Source organism: Megachile rotundata, chromosome 2 (genome assembly GCF_050947335.1).
Source record: "Megachile rotundata isolate GNS110a chromosome 2, iyMegRotu1, whole genome shotgun sequence".
Taxonomy (NCBI): Eukaryota; Metazoa; Arthropoda; class Insecta; order Hymenoptera; family Megachilidae; genus Megachile; species Megachile rotundata.
In genome coordinates, this window is record NC_134984.1 from 11321028 (window position 1) to 11339312 (window position 18285).

Sequence of the window (18285 nt, forward strand, 5' to 3'; positions counted from 1 at the left end):
CCAGAATACTTATGGCATATTCGAAGTTAAAATAACTCTCAAAATCTTTAAAATTAGGAACATCTTCAAAATATTTTAAGAGTACATTTCAAATCTTTTCAAATTAGAATACATTTCAAAATTATTTAACTTAGGATACATTTGAAAATTTTGTTAATTAGATACACTTAAAAATTGTTTATATTAGGATACATTTGAAAATTTTTTTAAGTAAGTCAAATTTCAACATTTTTTGTATTAGGATACATTTGAAAATTTTTTTAATGAAGATACATTTGAAAATTATTTAAATTTGAGTACATTTCAAAATTTGTACAATTATGAGACATTTCAGCATATTTTTAAATTAGGATATATTTCAAAATTTTTTTCATGAAGATACGTTTTAAAATTATTTAAATTAGGATGAATTTAAAATTTTGTTCAATTAAGACATATCTCAACATTTTGTATAGTAGAATACATTTCAAAATTTTTTAAATTACGAAGAATTTCAAAATGTTTTAATTGCAATTACAAAATGTTTGAACGTTTTTATTGTCAAAATTTTGTTCATTACAGTACATTTCTTTTAATTCAACATGCGTGATGAAAAATTTGTATGTGTTAATTTAGGTCACGTTACAATTACTCGATACATCAATTAGTTACCTTTTCGAGGTCACGATGACATATCAATTTCAAATAAAAATGGTTCAATTTGCAAATTTAATTGAAAATGTATATCGTAAAATTTGTGCATATACGTTTCGCTAAACAAATTAATTACCTTTTGAAGTCCAGCCATGTGTAATATTTTCCCTGCTTCAAATTAAAACAATTCGATGTAAAAATTTAATACCTACATCGTAAAATAATATCTACACCTTTAAATCGTGTTACAATAATTTTGCACATAAATTAAATACCCTGTCAAAATCAGCCATATATGACATATCAATTTCAAATAGCAGTGACATAATGTCAAAATTTAATATAATACTTATAAATTTCCTGTATCTTTAAATCATGTCACACTAATTCCGTGCACAAATTAAACACCTCGTCAAAATCTGCCATATGTGACACCTCAATTTCAAATGATATAATTTCAAAATTAGATTCGATACATTTATTGCACATATCTTTAAATTATGTTACAATTCTGCGTATGAATTTTTTTTAAGATTCACAGTAAAACAGTTTAAGTATTATTTTCTTAAATTCAGAAAATGAAGTAAAATATTTTCTTGCACCTTAAAATACGTAGAACGTCTACCAGTGGAATCTACCAGTAGATTCTCTATTTGCTTTAAGATTTTGTCAAGAGAAGAGACGTTATCGTGGTTTTGATTATACTAAAATAGTAATTCATTAACCTTTAACCGTAACGGCATAATTAGTTTATTCAGCGGTGCCTCGTTTCCTTTTATCACGGTTTTCCTTCGCTCACCTTCCCTCCTTATCTCTCTAAATCAATGGATCCTCTCGACCTCTTCTCACGTCCTCTTCGCAGCTCTGTTAACAGTCTGGAATACAAATTGCCTGGTAGCGTGTCGCCACGCTAGCAAAATAGATAACGGCAATTAGAACATCATCCCTGCTGGTACACTGGGAGTGTGCCCGATTAGTTTTCCCCTGATTGTTCTCTGTACAGTAAACGAGTAATTCAATGGCGCACGTTGCTGAAGTTTCGACGGGTCACTGTCACAACCATGAAACGCTATAATGATCAGGAAACATTTCAATAGTGTCGTATAACCGTTAGAATTACTGAGAATACGATCTGACTTGAGTTACAAATACGGTGCTTCGCTTTATGCGATTCTGCTTCAAACTTTCGAACTTCAGATACGACGCCATTTTAGTATTCGCATTGTCGTATTTTTTGGAGGTTAGGTTACCACTAGTTTTAACACTAAAGCAGTCAAATTATCTTTTTATGAGTGTTTTTATTTTAAATTACAAAATTTGTTAAGTTCATTTCTTTCAGATTTGTGTTAATCTACAAATAAAGAGTTGGGGTGTATTTATGTTTCATCGTTTTTTAATTTCATTTTTAATTTTAAAGCAAGTGTGGATTATACGCCGGTAGGTTTACTGTAAAGGTTATTAGGTTTTGTGTAGGGCGAATGAGTTTGATATTAGGTTAATGAGCTTGGTATAGAGTTAACGAGGTTGATATAAGGTTAATGAGTTTCGTATAGTTTGGTATAAGCGCAGATTTTATTTTCATAAAAAATATAATATATTTGGTGTTTCATGAAGAAAGAAGCTGTTTTAGCTTAAACAAAAAATACAACACATTTGGTGTTTTATGAAAAGAGAATCTGCTTTATCTTCAAAAAAAAATGTAACTCATTTGCTTTATGAAAAGAGAATCTCTTTTACCTTCATCAAAATTACAACACATTTGGTCTTTTATGAAAAGAGAATCTGTTGTACCTTCATTAAAAATATAACACATTTGGTGTTTTATGAAAAAAGAATTTGTGTTATCTTCACAAGAATTATAAGGCATTTGGTGTTTTATAAAAGGAAAAGTCTTTGAGTAAATAGTTGGAAATTCTATTAGACTAGTTTTGAAACTATTTCTGGTGTGTTTGATGAGGAAGAAGATTACGATTACAAGTACAGTCAACGTAATGCATAGCGATTAAGAGCAAGCTTTGGTACAATAACCATAACTGTGTATTAATGGATAGTGAATTAATGAATTAGTGAATTAGTGAAATAATGGGCTACTGAACTAGTGAAATACTGTATTAGTGAATTGGTAAGTTTGCGAGTAGTATATGGTGCATAATGAGTAGTGAATAGTATGTGGTGCACAGTGAGTAGTGAGTAGTCAGTGGTGAGTAATCATTAATGAGTAGTCAATAGTGAGTAGTTAGTAGTGAGTAGTGAGTAGTGAGTAGTGAGTAGTGAGTAGTGAGTAGTGAGTAGTGAGTAGTGAGTAGTGAGTAGTGAGTAGTGAGTAGTGAGTAGTGAGTAGTGAGTAGTGAGTAGTGAGTAGTGAGTAGTGAGTAGTGAGTAGTGAGTAGTGAGTAGTGAGTAGTAAGCAGTAAGGAGTAGTAAATGGTGGGTAGTCATTAATGAGTAGTCAGTAGTGAGTAGTGAGTAGTCAGTAGTCAGTAGTGAGTAGTGAGTAGTGAGTAGTCAGTAGTCAGTAGTGAGTAGTGAGTAGTAAGCAGTAAGGAGTAGTAAATGGTGGGTAGTCATTAATGAGTAGCCAGTAGTGAATAGTCACTAGTGAGTAGTGAATAGTGAGTAGTGAGTAGTGAGCAGCAAGGAGTAGTAAATCGTGGGTAATCAGTAATGAGTAGCCAGTAGTGAATAGTCGGTAATGAGTAGTGAATAGTGAGTAGTTAGTAGTAAGCAGTAAGGAGTAGTAAATCGTGGGTAGTCATTAATGAGTAGCCAGTAGTGAATAGTCAGTAGTGAGTAGTGAATAGTGAGTAGTGAGTAGTAAATCGTGAGTAGTGAATAGTGAGCAATAAACATTGAATACTGAGTAGTGAGAAAGTGAACAGTAAACAGCGAAAAGTGTATAATGAGTAGTAAGTACTGAAAAACGAGTAGTAAGGAGTGAGTGGTGAATAGTGAGCAGTGACTACTGACCAATAAATATTGAATACCGATTAGTGAAGAAAAGAACAGTAAATAGTAAAAATTGAGTAATAAGTAGTAAATATTAAACAGTGAATAACAAGTGGTGAATAGTGAACAATAGCTAGTGAATATTGAATAGTAACTAATAAACAGTGGATAAGGATTAATGAGTACTAAACAGTGAACAGTATTCCTCAGCTTAAGAAAATGGATCACATATTTATAGCACAAGCACGAAATACATTCTCATTTCATTTACGACATTGCAAATAACATAGTGACTCCCACTTTTTCTCTGTCCCCACGTCCAAAACACTAGCAATAAACACAAGATATCCAGTTAGCCGTTGCCATCAATTCCCCGGATTCCTTGTTTCAATCCCGTAAAGGAAATTCAACTGTCCCAAACAGCAGCACTTTGCGGCCATCCGAAAACTAAGAAGATCATCGATAAACCGTCTGGCCGGTATCCAATCCCATACTCCCGTTTCCTCTTCCGATTCCACTCTTCTCTCACCTGTTCTGATCTCGTCGTTCCACCTCGTTCCTGTCCTCTCCATCCATCAAGCTCGGAACAGGTGAGATCCGATGGTGGTCGATTCACCTACAGCCATATTTTCTGGAAACTCACTCGCAGGATGTCTCGATTCACGTCGATGGTTGAATCCACTTCCGTTCCTGCAGGATAACCTCGTTCCGCCATTGTCATTCGACCCCCGCTGAACGAACGCCACCGGAGATATTTCATCGAGATTCCAGTCGAGACGTTCTGGTATTTCATTGTCATGGAAATAGACATAAGACGAAGGGCCGAAAAGAGGTGCCACGAGATTCTTCGAGGGGGCGGCAACGATTTCGACGATCAGAGATGTCTACGAATCGATTCGCCCTTCGAAGATGACACAGACGCGCTCGTCGCACGGCAACCGGGATGCTTCGGCTAAGTACCGCGAGAATAAATAATGCATGAGTCAGACATTTTACTTCGCCGGCGTGGCTTTGATACCCGTCGCGTGACTGCCGTGAAAGAGACGGCTTTTCGCGTAATACGCTTGTCGATTCTTCGGTGACACCGGTAATGAAGTTCAGCATCGCTCAACGACCGATGTTCCCTTCAACTGGTTACTCGTCTGTTCATTCATCGATTCTTTTGTGCGGTACCTGCCTACTCCATTATTGACAACCCCAATTTTTACCTTTGACGCGCTAACTGCCACGATGAACATCTTCTGCGCTATATTGAAAACATATTAAATTTTATATTAACACTTCTTAATTTTACTGATCAAATATGTACAAAATGGGTCAACAAATTCTCCATGAAATATTGCAATAATACGAAGTATGAGACAAATATGTTTTACTAAATTCAATGTATATATTGATTACATATATTCAACCAATTTATCCATTTATTTGAATTATTAAGAAAATCCAAGAACCACATATGATGATCCCAAATGATCTTTTTTCACCAACAACCCAGTTCAAAAGAATTGAGAAAATACTACATCTAAAATTGTCATTTCGCAAAAGAAACCCTCATCATCAAAAAATAATAAAATGTTATAATAAGAGCGTTGAAAAATGATATTTCAATCTAGAATATAAAATGAAATGTCAGGAAGAATTATTACTGTTATTTTCTGGTTAGGAATGTGTTATCAGACTGAACAATAGAGACTCTCCGGTGTTAAATGCATTGCTTGTAATATTCCGTAAGACACGGTACAAGCTTATTGAAAGTACTTAGTTAAGCTCAAAGCAAAGAACGTACAAAGGTAGCGTAATTGGAAAAAGAAATCTGTTGAAGCTCGAATGTACGTATGGTAGGTGAAACACGGTTCTCAAATAGCTGTATTATTCTGGGAATTTAGATTTCCACTTTCAAGTTAGTTAACGCATTGCTTTATGAAATTAATAATGAAACTGAAGGTAGAAAAATGTTACTGCAAGCTGTACAATGAAACTTTATTGAGTTCCTTTGTGAGGAATAACCATTATATTCTGCGATTTTCTATTGGTAATTGCATTGTCGAAATAGTATCGATATAGTAATTTTGCTCGGTAATAGTAATGTTGCTTCTTGATCTGTAAAATTTCTGTTCAACGAAAGTAATTTAATTCATTTAATATGAAATCATTTAATTTCTATTTATTTTTGCCATTCGCAAAATGTGTATATGTACAACATATGTATGTCTAATGTGAACTATGTAGAAATACCAGAAATTATAATTAACTATAGTCCATGAGAATTGGTAATAAAAGAAAATTCGTGTCAAAATAATAGAATAAATGACCAACCGAAACATCTCAAAGCAGCTACCATAAAACCCTATAAAAATTATCCTCAATAAACTTTCATATTGAAACAAAAATAAAAATGTGAACACAAATAATTGTAACTAATATATCTACCAAGTCTCAAAAATTAAATTACAGATTTAAATTGCAAAACGCGTGTAAACATGTCTGCTTTAAGTACAGTAACTCCGCCATTTTTCTTACGTAGAAAGATATAACTATCTACTCTAAAGTAAATACACTTCTAAAGAAAGATCCTGTAATGCTTCTTCCTGTTTCCGTTTTCCTTGACGTACGAATTTTTTACGAGCTTACAAATTCATCTCAGGTGGCATTGAATTTAAGGGAGCACGTAGCAATCTTGTGTGCTGGCCAAAATGGTGGCGTGCAATTTTTGTGAGGCGCGGAGGTTAGCTTGTCACGCAAACTGAAGTATATGTGTATCCATTTCACGATTGTTATCGAGATACGGTAATTTGTATGATTTCATTCTGTGACTTAGGCGAGTAAGAAAGAGTACGATCCTTTAATTTTGGTTTGGGTATGTTTTTTGGGGTCGTTAGTTCATTTACGTAGAGATTAGTTTATACATATGCTGGAAAGTGGTCATTGTACGTTTCTTGGAGGGATTTTGGTATTTTTGAAGCTCGATATTTCGGGATTTTTGGTTTTTGGATGTTTGGAGCTTGAGGATTTTGGGAATTTGAGAATTGAGAAATTTGGGAATTTAGAAATTTAGAATTCTGGAAATCTAGAAACTTGGAAATTTGGAAATCTACGAATAAAAAAATCTGAAAATTTGGAAATCTTGGAATCTACAAATCTGCAAAACCACATATCTACAAATACCGAAAACGAGAAATCTTCAAATCCACAAATTCACTGATCCACAAATCTGCAAAACCAGAAATCTACAAATCCACATATCTACAAATACCGAAAACTAGAAATCCACTGATCCAGAAATCCACTTATCGACAAATCCACTGATCCCCAATTCCACAGATCCCCATTTCCACAAATCCACTGATCCACAATTCCACTGATGCACAAATTCACTGATTCACAAATCTACTGATCCACAATTCCACAGATCCCCATTTCCACAAATCCACTGATCCACAATTCCACTGATGCACAAATTCACTGATTCACAAATCTACTGATCCACAATTCCACTGATGCACAAATTCACAGATTCACAAATCTACTGATCCACAAATTCACTGATTCACAAATCTACTGATCCACAATTCCACTGATGCACAAATTCACTGATTCACAAATCTACTGATCCACAAATCCACTGATCCACAAATCCACTGATCCACAAATCCACTGATCCACAAATCCACTGATCCACAAATCCACTGATCCACAAATCCACTGATCCACAAATCCACTGATCCACAAATCCACTGATCCACAAATCCACTGATCCACAAATCCACTGATCCCTAAATCCACAAGTCTATAAGTTCACAAGTCTCCAAATCCCCAAATTCACAAATCCAAAAACCTCCAAATCTCTAAATCCACAAAACCCCAAATTCATAAACAACCAAATCCACAATACCCTAAATCCACAAATCTCCAAGTCTCCAAATCCACGAACCCCCAAATTCCCAAATTCGCAAATTCACTAACCTACATCCCTAAAATCCACAAACTCAGAAATCTACAAATCCATAAACCCCCAAATCCACAAACTAAAACCTTTCCACTTCGTACACACAATCTCCCAAACTCAAAGACACAATACTCTTCGCTCCATTAGCTCTATTCAAAACAACCTTCCCCAGGTACACTTCTAACACCCGATCGTACCTCGAAACAAATAATCGACAGGAGGGACACATAATCGATAGAGAACTACAGAGCATGCAAGGAAATACGGTTTCCACCGTTCGATTATGTCGCCTCTATCCTTCAGATCGCGGAAACTGATCGGAAATGAACGCATCCGAGTATCCTGTAGGAGCGATTAGCTGCTTCCTTTTAGGAGCAAAAGTAGGAATTGTTCCCAACGGCGATGTAGGCGGAAGTGTTCCGAAGGCTGCGACGTGAGTCGTGTAAGGATGTGCTTGTGTGCATAATTTGTTGTGCTTATTATGTCTGTTGGTGAGTACGAGCGGATGGGAGCGTGTTACGGCGGCTAAACCGCAGAATATTCTTCATTTTCAGTCCACGGAAGATAGATGGTATTAATAAATTCTTGTAGTAAATTAAACAGATCCAATTCAGCATATTAAACAAACAATTCCTGCAAAATTAAACAAGTACAATTCAGTAGACTAAATACTTCTAATGACCCAAATAAATACAGTCTAACATAAATAAATTTTCTTAATAAAGAATATTAAATAGTCCCTCCTCCACATACATAGAACAGTAACAAACAAGTAAAAATCTACAAAGGCACAATTTTCTACACTAAAGCACTTTCGGAATTCACGTAGACATTTTCTTAAGTAATCCTACACGAGGAATTTTCCTCTACATTCACCGAAGAATTTCTCAAGTTCCCATCTAAACAACTGCTTGCTGACTTGTACGCAGTAACTTAAATATTCTGAACTGTATTTACTTCATTTATTAAAAGTATTTGTTGAGTGTATTCAATTGTATTTATTTGGTATTAATTTAATTATTTAATATGTTATTTGTTTAGTATTTTGTATTTATTTAATATGTTAAACTGTAATATGCAATATGTTACTGTACTATTGACTGTATGAAGTGCTATAATCATTTCTCCTTTCATAAATGTTAACAGAAAACTGATTACAGAGCTCCCCAGTTACTTTTTAACCTCTTCGTGACCAGCGGGATATACCTGTCCTACATAACCTTTTTATAGTTGCACCTGAGAAATCGATAAAAAATCCAATTCTGTTACATGCCTGTATCTCGTAACACATGGTTAAAATATTGCACCTAACGAACCATTTCATGAAACCCTTTATTAAATTATACTAACCATACCTTTCCTCACAATACGATTTTCCATTTAAATATTGTAATATCTTTATTTCATTTCTAAAATATGTCATTACATTCTTTTTAAGAAGACAAACTCTTTAAAAAAACATGCAATGAAATGTTTCAAGAATGTAATCAAAGTAATTGTATTTATAAATACAAAAACACAAGTGGAAAAAATATTTTCAAGCTTTATCATTTGAAGAAGGTGCTCAATACTCAACAAATGTATAAATTCAGTACTGTTAGCAAAACTTATAATCCATATGCAGAGACTTTTTAATACTTTCCGATACTTATAATTAGGAAGCTAGTTCTTCAGTATAAAATTGGACAAAATGTAAAATTAGTTTGTGGCATTTTATATTTTGTCATATTTTATAATGTTATGTAGTGTACAGTGTAGTACAATTTATAATGTGATACGATATATTATAATAGTTTATAATATTGTACAATATCTTATAATATGTAATAATACTTTATAATGTTATATATTATTTTATTTTATAAGACTTCATACTAATTCAATATAAAATTCCACACTTTGTTCAACATAACCTCTTTCAACGACCACATATTCCAGCAATACTTCAAACCCAACACGTATACATACTATTTAGACAATTCAGTTACACAAATAATATACGTTTAGTAGTATTAATTACTAAGTCGTAGTTGCTAGTTGAACATTCCACATTACCTTCATATACTTGTCACAAGTTCATTTTATAGAATTAACCCCTTAGCTGATGACATCAAGTCTCACTAACGTGCGCCATGTTTAAACACAACAATTACAATTAGTACAATTAAATATCTCTAAAGTCACTTACTTTAATCCCTTAACTTACGAGTTTGTGAGCAAGTGCGTCAGGTAGAGATTTAATTATTGTTGTAATGTTAAAACAGACAAAGAAAGAAATTTTGAACTAATATTTTTTCGCCATATACACCAGTTTCGTTCTCGTTTATCCTTCGTTAAACACGCAACTGCGATACATCGTAATCTATCAAAAACGTCTCCCAATTTTAGTCCTAATTTTCGTCAAGCGATTAGAGTGTCGCCACAGTAAATTTTTTTCTCGAAATGCTTTCGTCGGAATTGAACGCTTAATTTTGAATGTACGATGCTGAGTTCCGCTGGTCATCACGCTAACGATATTAAACGTAATAACTTCAACACGGCGAATCGGTAGATCTACGTTAAAAATTTTATTTCCCGGAGTGATCGGCCCCGGAACGAATAGAAAATTGTACAACCTCGCGTGGCTCTCGTGGAAATTACCTCGGTGACAGAGGAAAAATTAGCTGGTCGCCTACGAGATATATATTTCATTCCATGGAAAGGCTGAAAGGCTTGTTTTACATCAACGATGCGATTCATCTTCAGGGAGGGTAACACGGAGAGAAAAAACGATGTTAAAAATAGGATTTTCAGGGGATCCTGAGAAACGAAAAATATATTCATTTTAATAAAAATAGTCATTTTTGAATTTATAGGAAAGCTGTGAAAAATGTAACAACACCATGGACCTCGTTTTTATTATAACCCTTGTAATATTTGTAATGTTAAGAATGCATTCTAATAAGTAATATCACTAGGAAAGTAATATACTTATAATAATAAGTAAAATATAAGTAAATTTATCAAAGGAAAAATTGTATGATATTTCCGCCATCTTGAAGAAACATTTTTCCTCGAGTACGAGTACATTAAGTGTACAATTTACTCGTAATTCTGTTACTGATTTATATTAAACGAAATATTGGAATATAGTATGTTAGAGAGCATATATTATACTACATTATATGTAGAATACACATATGTATATTACAATATATTATTTAAAATAATAATTTAAAAAGTCGCCAAAATATTCAGATATCACATCTTCAAAATCATCACAGAATTATAAATTTCTATAAATTAAATTTTACTGCAATATTATTTCGACTTTGATCCATCTCAACTATAACATTTTCGCAACATTTTCACCGGAATAAAAATATTTGCAATGCAAAATAAAAGTGGTATAAAAAGAACTGCAGTGAAAATTAAAAATTCATCACTGCACCGTGTATATCGACATGCATTTTTAAAAACATTGAAAACACGGTAACAGATTACGAATTAATAGTAAGACAAATTGTTCAACTGTACCTTATCTATTAATCATGAAAACATCGATTGATCTGAACGAAAAATTCACAGAGTTTCAGAAACGGAACACGTGACAGAACTGTGTTAAAACACTGATTATTAACAGTCTGGTGACACGTTCTCGTTTTTTATCTTGTCATTCAGTAATCCTTTTTCTATTTTGTAATTTGCGACGTTAAATTTGTAATTTTACTAATATTTTTTTTTAATGAAATACGACTTTAAAAAAGAGATATGTATTTCGTAATTTATTATTAAATATGTTCTTTTAAATTGATGACTTTAAAAGATTATTACAAAATGTTTGCAGTCTCTTAATTTTATAGGAGATTTATGTTATTTTGTAGTTATACTTGTTAATGAATGTTTTGTTAAAAGTAGTCAGTAAAATAAAATTAATATATCAATGATATTGTTATTCAATAATTAATGAAATACTTTTAACTATAATGTTTTAAGGTTTTTTAATCAAATTTTATTCTAATTTTAAGTATGTTGACACTTTTTGAATTACATAAATTGGCATTTTAGATATCAGGATATTATTTCACACTTTAAATATCAAATTATTGTTTCGTACTTTAAATATCAAATCAAAGACCTTGAAACTGTTCAACACTTTGTAAGACATGCTGTCTTCAAACTTAGCCAATCACTGACCATGGCTATACTACTGCTATATTTTCTCTTAATATTTCAAGCTTAGAAAGTAAAATTTCCCCTACTATAATTTTCTTTCATAAATTATTCAATGGTCACATTTGTTTCAAATATTCTTGAAAGATTCAAAATATAAGCGCCAGCTGCGCCATCTTCTTGTGCCATATGCGCGCGCAGCAGCGCATATTAAGCAATCTTCTACGTTCTACAACAATTTATACATCAACACATGTTTACAATGATGTCATCATCAGACTATCAAATCTTGCTAGTTTGCAAAAAAAATTAAACTTTGTATTTCTCTTGAGACTTCTTAAAACGCTCAACAATCTTTGCAGCCATTTTATCTGTTAAACTTGCATCACGTTTAACTTTCTCTCAACTATCACTTTCGTATAAGAAGAGATTTCTATATACATTTAATAATAATACGTTTAAAAACAATATCCAATATATAATACATGTACAACAAAGAATGACAAACAATAATACACAACATATAATCCGTACAATAAATGCGTCCATAAGCATCGACATCCCACCAGCCAATATCCGACCCGAATAAATTTTTCCGGGAACATCGATATCCGTGCAGATCAAAAGCAATATTTACCCGACGTAATCACGAATCCCATTATCAAGTCAGAACAGTTTTGCAATCAGCGCGAAGAGGCAAATAGCAGGACTACGGGTAAAATCAATCACAAAGTCCATCCGAAATCCCGCAGCACTCGGGAGTTCAAAGGGCAATCTTCGGCGCATCACGCATATTGCGAAGCAGAAACGAAGCGAGCATCCATCAGCGTTGACAGCTTGCTGAAAAGCGGGTGAAACAGAGAAATAGACGAAGACAGAGGGATCGGTTGGAAAACGTTTCAACGCGCAGATATTGTAACGTTCGGAACGAGTCACACAAGCTGCAGCTTCATGCGGTTGACAGCGGTAGCGGAGGTCAACATCATCCTCGATGTCCACTTACCATGTTCCCGTTCTCTCCCTGGGTGCTCGCCGAATCAGTCCCGCAAAAAAACACAGTAGGCGTTATGTGAACCCGTATTTGGGAACAGAGAGGCAGCGACACTTTCCCGGAAACGAGCTATGCCGGCGTCCATCTCGCGACAGCGCCAAATAGAATGTTGCAATAAAAGCACCAGCAATTCGTTCAAAATGGAGCTCGCGACGGAGTCACCGAATTTCTGCGAACAGGAACAAGTTGGGAAGGATTGTTCTAGTATAAAATTGTTCGGTGTCGTCGGTGATAGACACGTGTTTGTGAACAATGATATGACAGACATGTGCGTTTGCATCGAAAGATTTAAAACTGGATTTATAGATTTTAGTTATAGATTTATAGTTAAGCTTTAGGGTGTCCTTAGGAGGGTCAGATGTTTGGTAGTTATGGGAATATTGGTACAAAAATTTGTAACATCATCTTCTGGGTAGGTTTGAGCCCTTTAGGAGACAGTAACAGCTGTAATACTTCATCGGACTTGTTAGTTATTGATAGATGTAAATTATAAGTGTAAAATATATTTGAGAAATACTGGTCCTCTATATGTAGATTAAACACTGGAACCAACTAGCTGAAATGACTAATTAAAATGGTTTCAGGTTATTAATATTACAAAATTTTGTTGTTTGTCCAAATGTCAGTGTACACTTTCATCTTGCACTGCAACTGACACTAAAATGCATTCATACAGTTTTTCATAAAAATTTCACAAAATTTCTCACCACAACCTTAAAATGATCTGAAGCAACATAACCTTGAAATAACATCTAACACATATCTCTAACACACAAATTTTGATAAACCCTGTTTTTTTCACAAAAACGAAAAAAATTTCTTTCTCATCCTTTTTAAAAAGTACAATGAAAAAGTTTTTCTAATTTCTTTAAAAATTTGAATTGTAAAAGAAGTTTCTCTAATTTTCCAAGAAATACAAATTGAAGAAAAGATTTCTCTGATTCTTTGAAAAATTTGAATTGAAAAAATGTTTCTCTAATTTTTCAAGAAATACAAATTGAAGAAAAGATTTCTCTGATTCTTTGAAAAATTTGAATTGAAAAAATGTTTCTCTAATTTTTCAAGAAATAGAAATTGAGGAAAAGGTTTCTCTGATTTTTTGAACAAAAGTTTCTCTCATCTTCAAATACAAATTGAAGTGTCAGATATTTTGTAAATCAGAAAACCTTCGATTTTTCTCTCGAATATTCAGTATTCGTAAACGTATTACAAGTAAATTTCATTTGTTTCTAGAAACGGGAGAACGATACCACTGGAGCAGCAGTTTCGCAGAAGGATCCAGTTCAGAAATCGACCTAGAAAATTTCGGCTGCAAACAGTACGTGAACAAACACCAATGTAAGTAAGCAACATCTATTCGTGTTATCGAAAGTTGTACCGAATTCGTGAAACAGAAACTAACGCGATACCGTGTTGCATTTTGTAAAATCGTGAAATGTAATATTACAAGCTGCAGCAGGAAATGTACCGGAGCTTTTATTCGAAAGGTTGCTAGAAATTTTAGAGCGAAATTCCCTATTGGAGAAAATATGCGAACGAAATCGCGCATGCTGTTTATTTTACTGCGTGAAATGTACCTAACCTATAAATGGTTCGGAAATGGTTTTTAATAGGCTATTAGAATTTATAGCTAAATTTAGTTGTTAGGAAATTTTAAATAACCTTTATGATTATGGTTTTTGGGTAAAATTGTTATTTAGTTTTAGTCAGTCATTTAGGGGAACAATGGGGGAGTTGAAAATTTAGGTACTTTTAGCTGCAACTTCAGATAGATGCGAAAATGTAAGAAGTTGTATGCATTGATTAAATGCAAAAATGTAATGTGAAATTATATACAGTAATTAGATTCTAATATGTATAATTATTTTGAAATATAATAAACTGTAAAGTGGACTTCCTTTGGGTAATAGACGATTGTAGGTAAAACAGTTATCCTCCATTTTCCTGAACTTTCAGAAAATCAAATTTAACATTTCTGAATTTTGTAGTTTTCAAATTTCATGTTTCCATAATTTTCAAACCCTAATTCCTTAAATTTTGTAATTTGAATTTTCAGAATTTTAAATTGTCACAAATTTCAAATTCTCAAAGCTGCAAATTCCAAATTTCCCAAATTCCTTATATTTTAAATTGCCAATTTCTTGTCGAATTTTCACTTCACTCAAATCCCACATTCTCGAAGTTTTAAATCTCAAATTTTTCTAATTTTCAATTCTATAATTTACAAATTTTCAAAATTACAGGTTCTAAATTTCTAAATTTCCAATTTTTCAATTTTCCAATTTTGCATTGCTCCAAATCTCAAATTTTCAAAGTTTCAAATTCGCAAGTCCCCATATTCTTCAATGAAATTTTCAATTCCACAAATCTCAAGTTTTCAAAGTTCCAAACCTCAAATTCATCTAAATTCCAAATTGTCAAATTCTCCCTAAATTCTGTATATTCCAAGTTTAATTGCCAATTCCCAGATATTCCAAATTTTTACTGTCCCAAATTTCCAAATCCCAAAATTTGAAATTTCCTAAATCCCTACATTTCCAAACGTCAAACTCCTATTAACCAACCCCCAAAATCTCACTAATTCAAAAATCTGTAATCTCAAAAGCATAAAAATTCAGAAATGTACGGATCAAAACCTTTCAACCGATAAACCTATCCCGTCGCCATTATCCCTAGCGAAGTCTACTCCCTCTCATGCATCACCTAAATCAATCAGTAAATTGAACGTGCTACTTCCGTAAGTGAAACTCGCAGTAGATTCATAATTGAAGAATAATCCAATTACGATTATAAACAACGTCGGAAGAACATTCGTTGGAAACTCTTCGGATAAAGCGTGGGTGGAGGCAACGAGAGACGCGTAGAAGCGAGCTCGTTAAAATTTCAGTTTGAACCCGTTACTTCTTCCCTGCGGACTTTTAATTCCAATTCCAGCGGGTCGTTTCGTTTGTTCCAGCCGTTGTTTCCGACCGTGTCAGATCGTTACGGCAACGACAAGTTACCGACCCGTGAAACTAGATCCCGAAAGGGTCCGGAACTGTTCCCAAACACGAGGGACCTTTACGTACCCAGATTCTTCCGAATGGCTATTGCGCGGCCATAAGTGTTATACCCGCTAACGCGTCGGTTTGCGTTTTAATCGACGATTGTGACTTATCGGACTGGGACTTTGGCCAATACTAGGATATTGGCCAGAAACTCTGTTGAGTAATAGTACTGGGATAGTTGATAGTAAAGTCGGTGATATTGGGACACTAATCAATATTGTGAGAAGAACTGATATGGTGATACCAATGGGACCAATGGCAGTAATATTCAATGATGTACCTAGTATTAAGACACTAACTCATTCTCCAATAAGACTAGAATATTAGCTAATATTATACTAAGACAGCTGACTGAGATGTGAGTCCCAGTGAATATTTCAGAAATTAATAATAGAATATTAACCAATAGAACAACAGCCAATAATAAAAAGGTAACAATACGTGGATATCAGGTAATAGTACTATTAGGTTGTTTGGAAAGTCATTTCGTTTTTTTTTTTTTCGATGAAACGAAATACGATTTTCTTATAGTGAATAAATGTTTTATTCTATTAAAAATGGAAATCCAATATACTTTACCATCTTTCTGACAGTAACATAATTCCACGTTCATAAAATTTGTGTTCTTTGCTGAAAAAAAATTGATGCAAGTGAATTTTCGCCTCCTCATTTGAAATGAAGGTTTTACGGTTTAAAAAATTCTGTAGCGATCGAAATCAATAATAATAACTGTCGTTCTGTTAATGTATCTTCTTTATACACACCTGACAATTTTCTTCTCGTTTGAACAGTATTTTTACCTTTACAATAGTAAAAACGTAAAATATGCCGTAAATGCTGCTTTTCTCTTTCCATATTTGATGGGGCACCAACCAAAAACTATAGAATAGAATCAGTGGAAATTTTTCACAAAAAAGCCTTGCTATATCAGTTGTTAAAATGTATAATGATTTGCGGCTTAAATGTGAAGGTAGCTGTAAAAAAATACAATTAAATCCTGTGTTGAGAAAAAACGAAATTACTTTCCGAACAACCTAATAGAATATTAGCTAATATAATGGCAGTATGAAGCTTGAAAATTCAAAAATTTACAAATGGTCGATTTCAAAATTGAGACACCTGAAAATTTAACATTTCTGAATTTGGGTTATTGGATATGGTAATAGCAATAGGACCAGTGGTAGTAATAGTCAATGATGCTAGTACCTAGTACTAAGACACTAACTCATTCTCCAATAAGACTAGAATATTAGCTAATATTATACTAGGATAGCTGACTGAGATGTGAGCCTCAGTGAATATTTCTGAAATTAATAATAGAATATTAACCAATAGAACAGCAGTCAATAATAGAAAGGTAACAGTATCTGGTTATCAGCCAATAGTATTAGAATATTAGCTAATATAATGGCAGTATAAAGCTTGAAAATTAAAAAATTTACAAATGGTCGATTTCAAAATTGACAAACCCAAAAATAGAGAAATGTGAAAAACTGAAACCACAACAAAAACTTCCAAATATGAATCCATCAATCTTCCCTATAAATTCCTACTAAAACAATTTCCACTGCAATAAAAGCTAAAAAATTAGGTCACCATAAAAAAAGTGCACATTTACCGCAGCATACTATCTCCCTAAATTACATCCTTATCACCCAGCAAACATCACCAGAATATTACACGGTTATTTATAATATCATTAAGCAAGTGCAATAATCATAAAAAGTAAAAATTATTCATTAAAAACGAGGGTAGAGCATTGTTAGAGAAACGAGAAGTATTTTTTCGGCGTTCGTATCACGCGCAGAAAATTAAGTCTGCAATATTAATTCAGGAAGTAGGTAGCGACAGCATCGCGACAACACGGGCAACATTTTTCCTCGAGGAGCCGTGGTTTATTCTCGTTTTTCTTTCATTTTCTAGCCATTAGCTTCTTCCAAGACTGCAGCCTGTTTCGATAGCGGCATCTTCTTCTTCGAGTAACGAATAAATTTCGAAATACTGGCGGCAAGTCCTGACGATTTATACGGCTCTTCGCTTGTCGTTCGTATTGTCGCGAGGGTTATAAATTATTGGGATCAAATTCCTTCGAGTCTTCTCTTACATCCGCCATTTTTCTCCACTTTCCTCCTGTCTACTACGGTTTCTTCGTTTGTTTCTTCTTTCTTGTCCATCGGTGGACCTTTAATGGATCCCTTATCTTACGTTAGGTGAGTTATCGCGAGTAGTTCTCCGATTGAATTAACGTGCTTCACGAACACCGTGAATGGAGTTTAGATTGATATCTTCGAAACTTGCTTTTAAAAGCTGGTTGAAAGTTACGGGATTCCGTGAGTACGGCTTTTAGGTTGTTTCAAATATTCAGAAAGTTTCAGTTATACTGATTTGTGGATTTCAAGTTTTTTTAATACGTGAAATTTTCGAATTTTTAAATTCTTATATTTCTAGTATCGAAATTATTGCATTTCTTGATTTATGAAGTTTGAGGTTGGAAACAAAATTTTGGG

General features: G+C 33.5%; 1 protein-coding gene across 2 annotated transcripts in view; it reads left to right on the forward strand.

The window, feature by feature from the left end:
* LOC100883817 (defective proboscis extension response 20) overlaps window positions 1-18285 on the forward strand; it is a 405987-nt gene that overhangs the window by 71046 nt on the left and 316656 nt on the right. For both annotated transcript variants that reach the window (XM_076539924.1, XM_076539926.1), the window contains exon 2: window positions 13965-14069. The gene's annotated coding sequence lies outside the window, so the exon portion shown is untranslated. The remainder of the gene's footprint in view (window positions 1-13964; window positions 14070-18285) is intronic.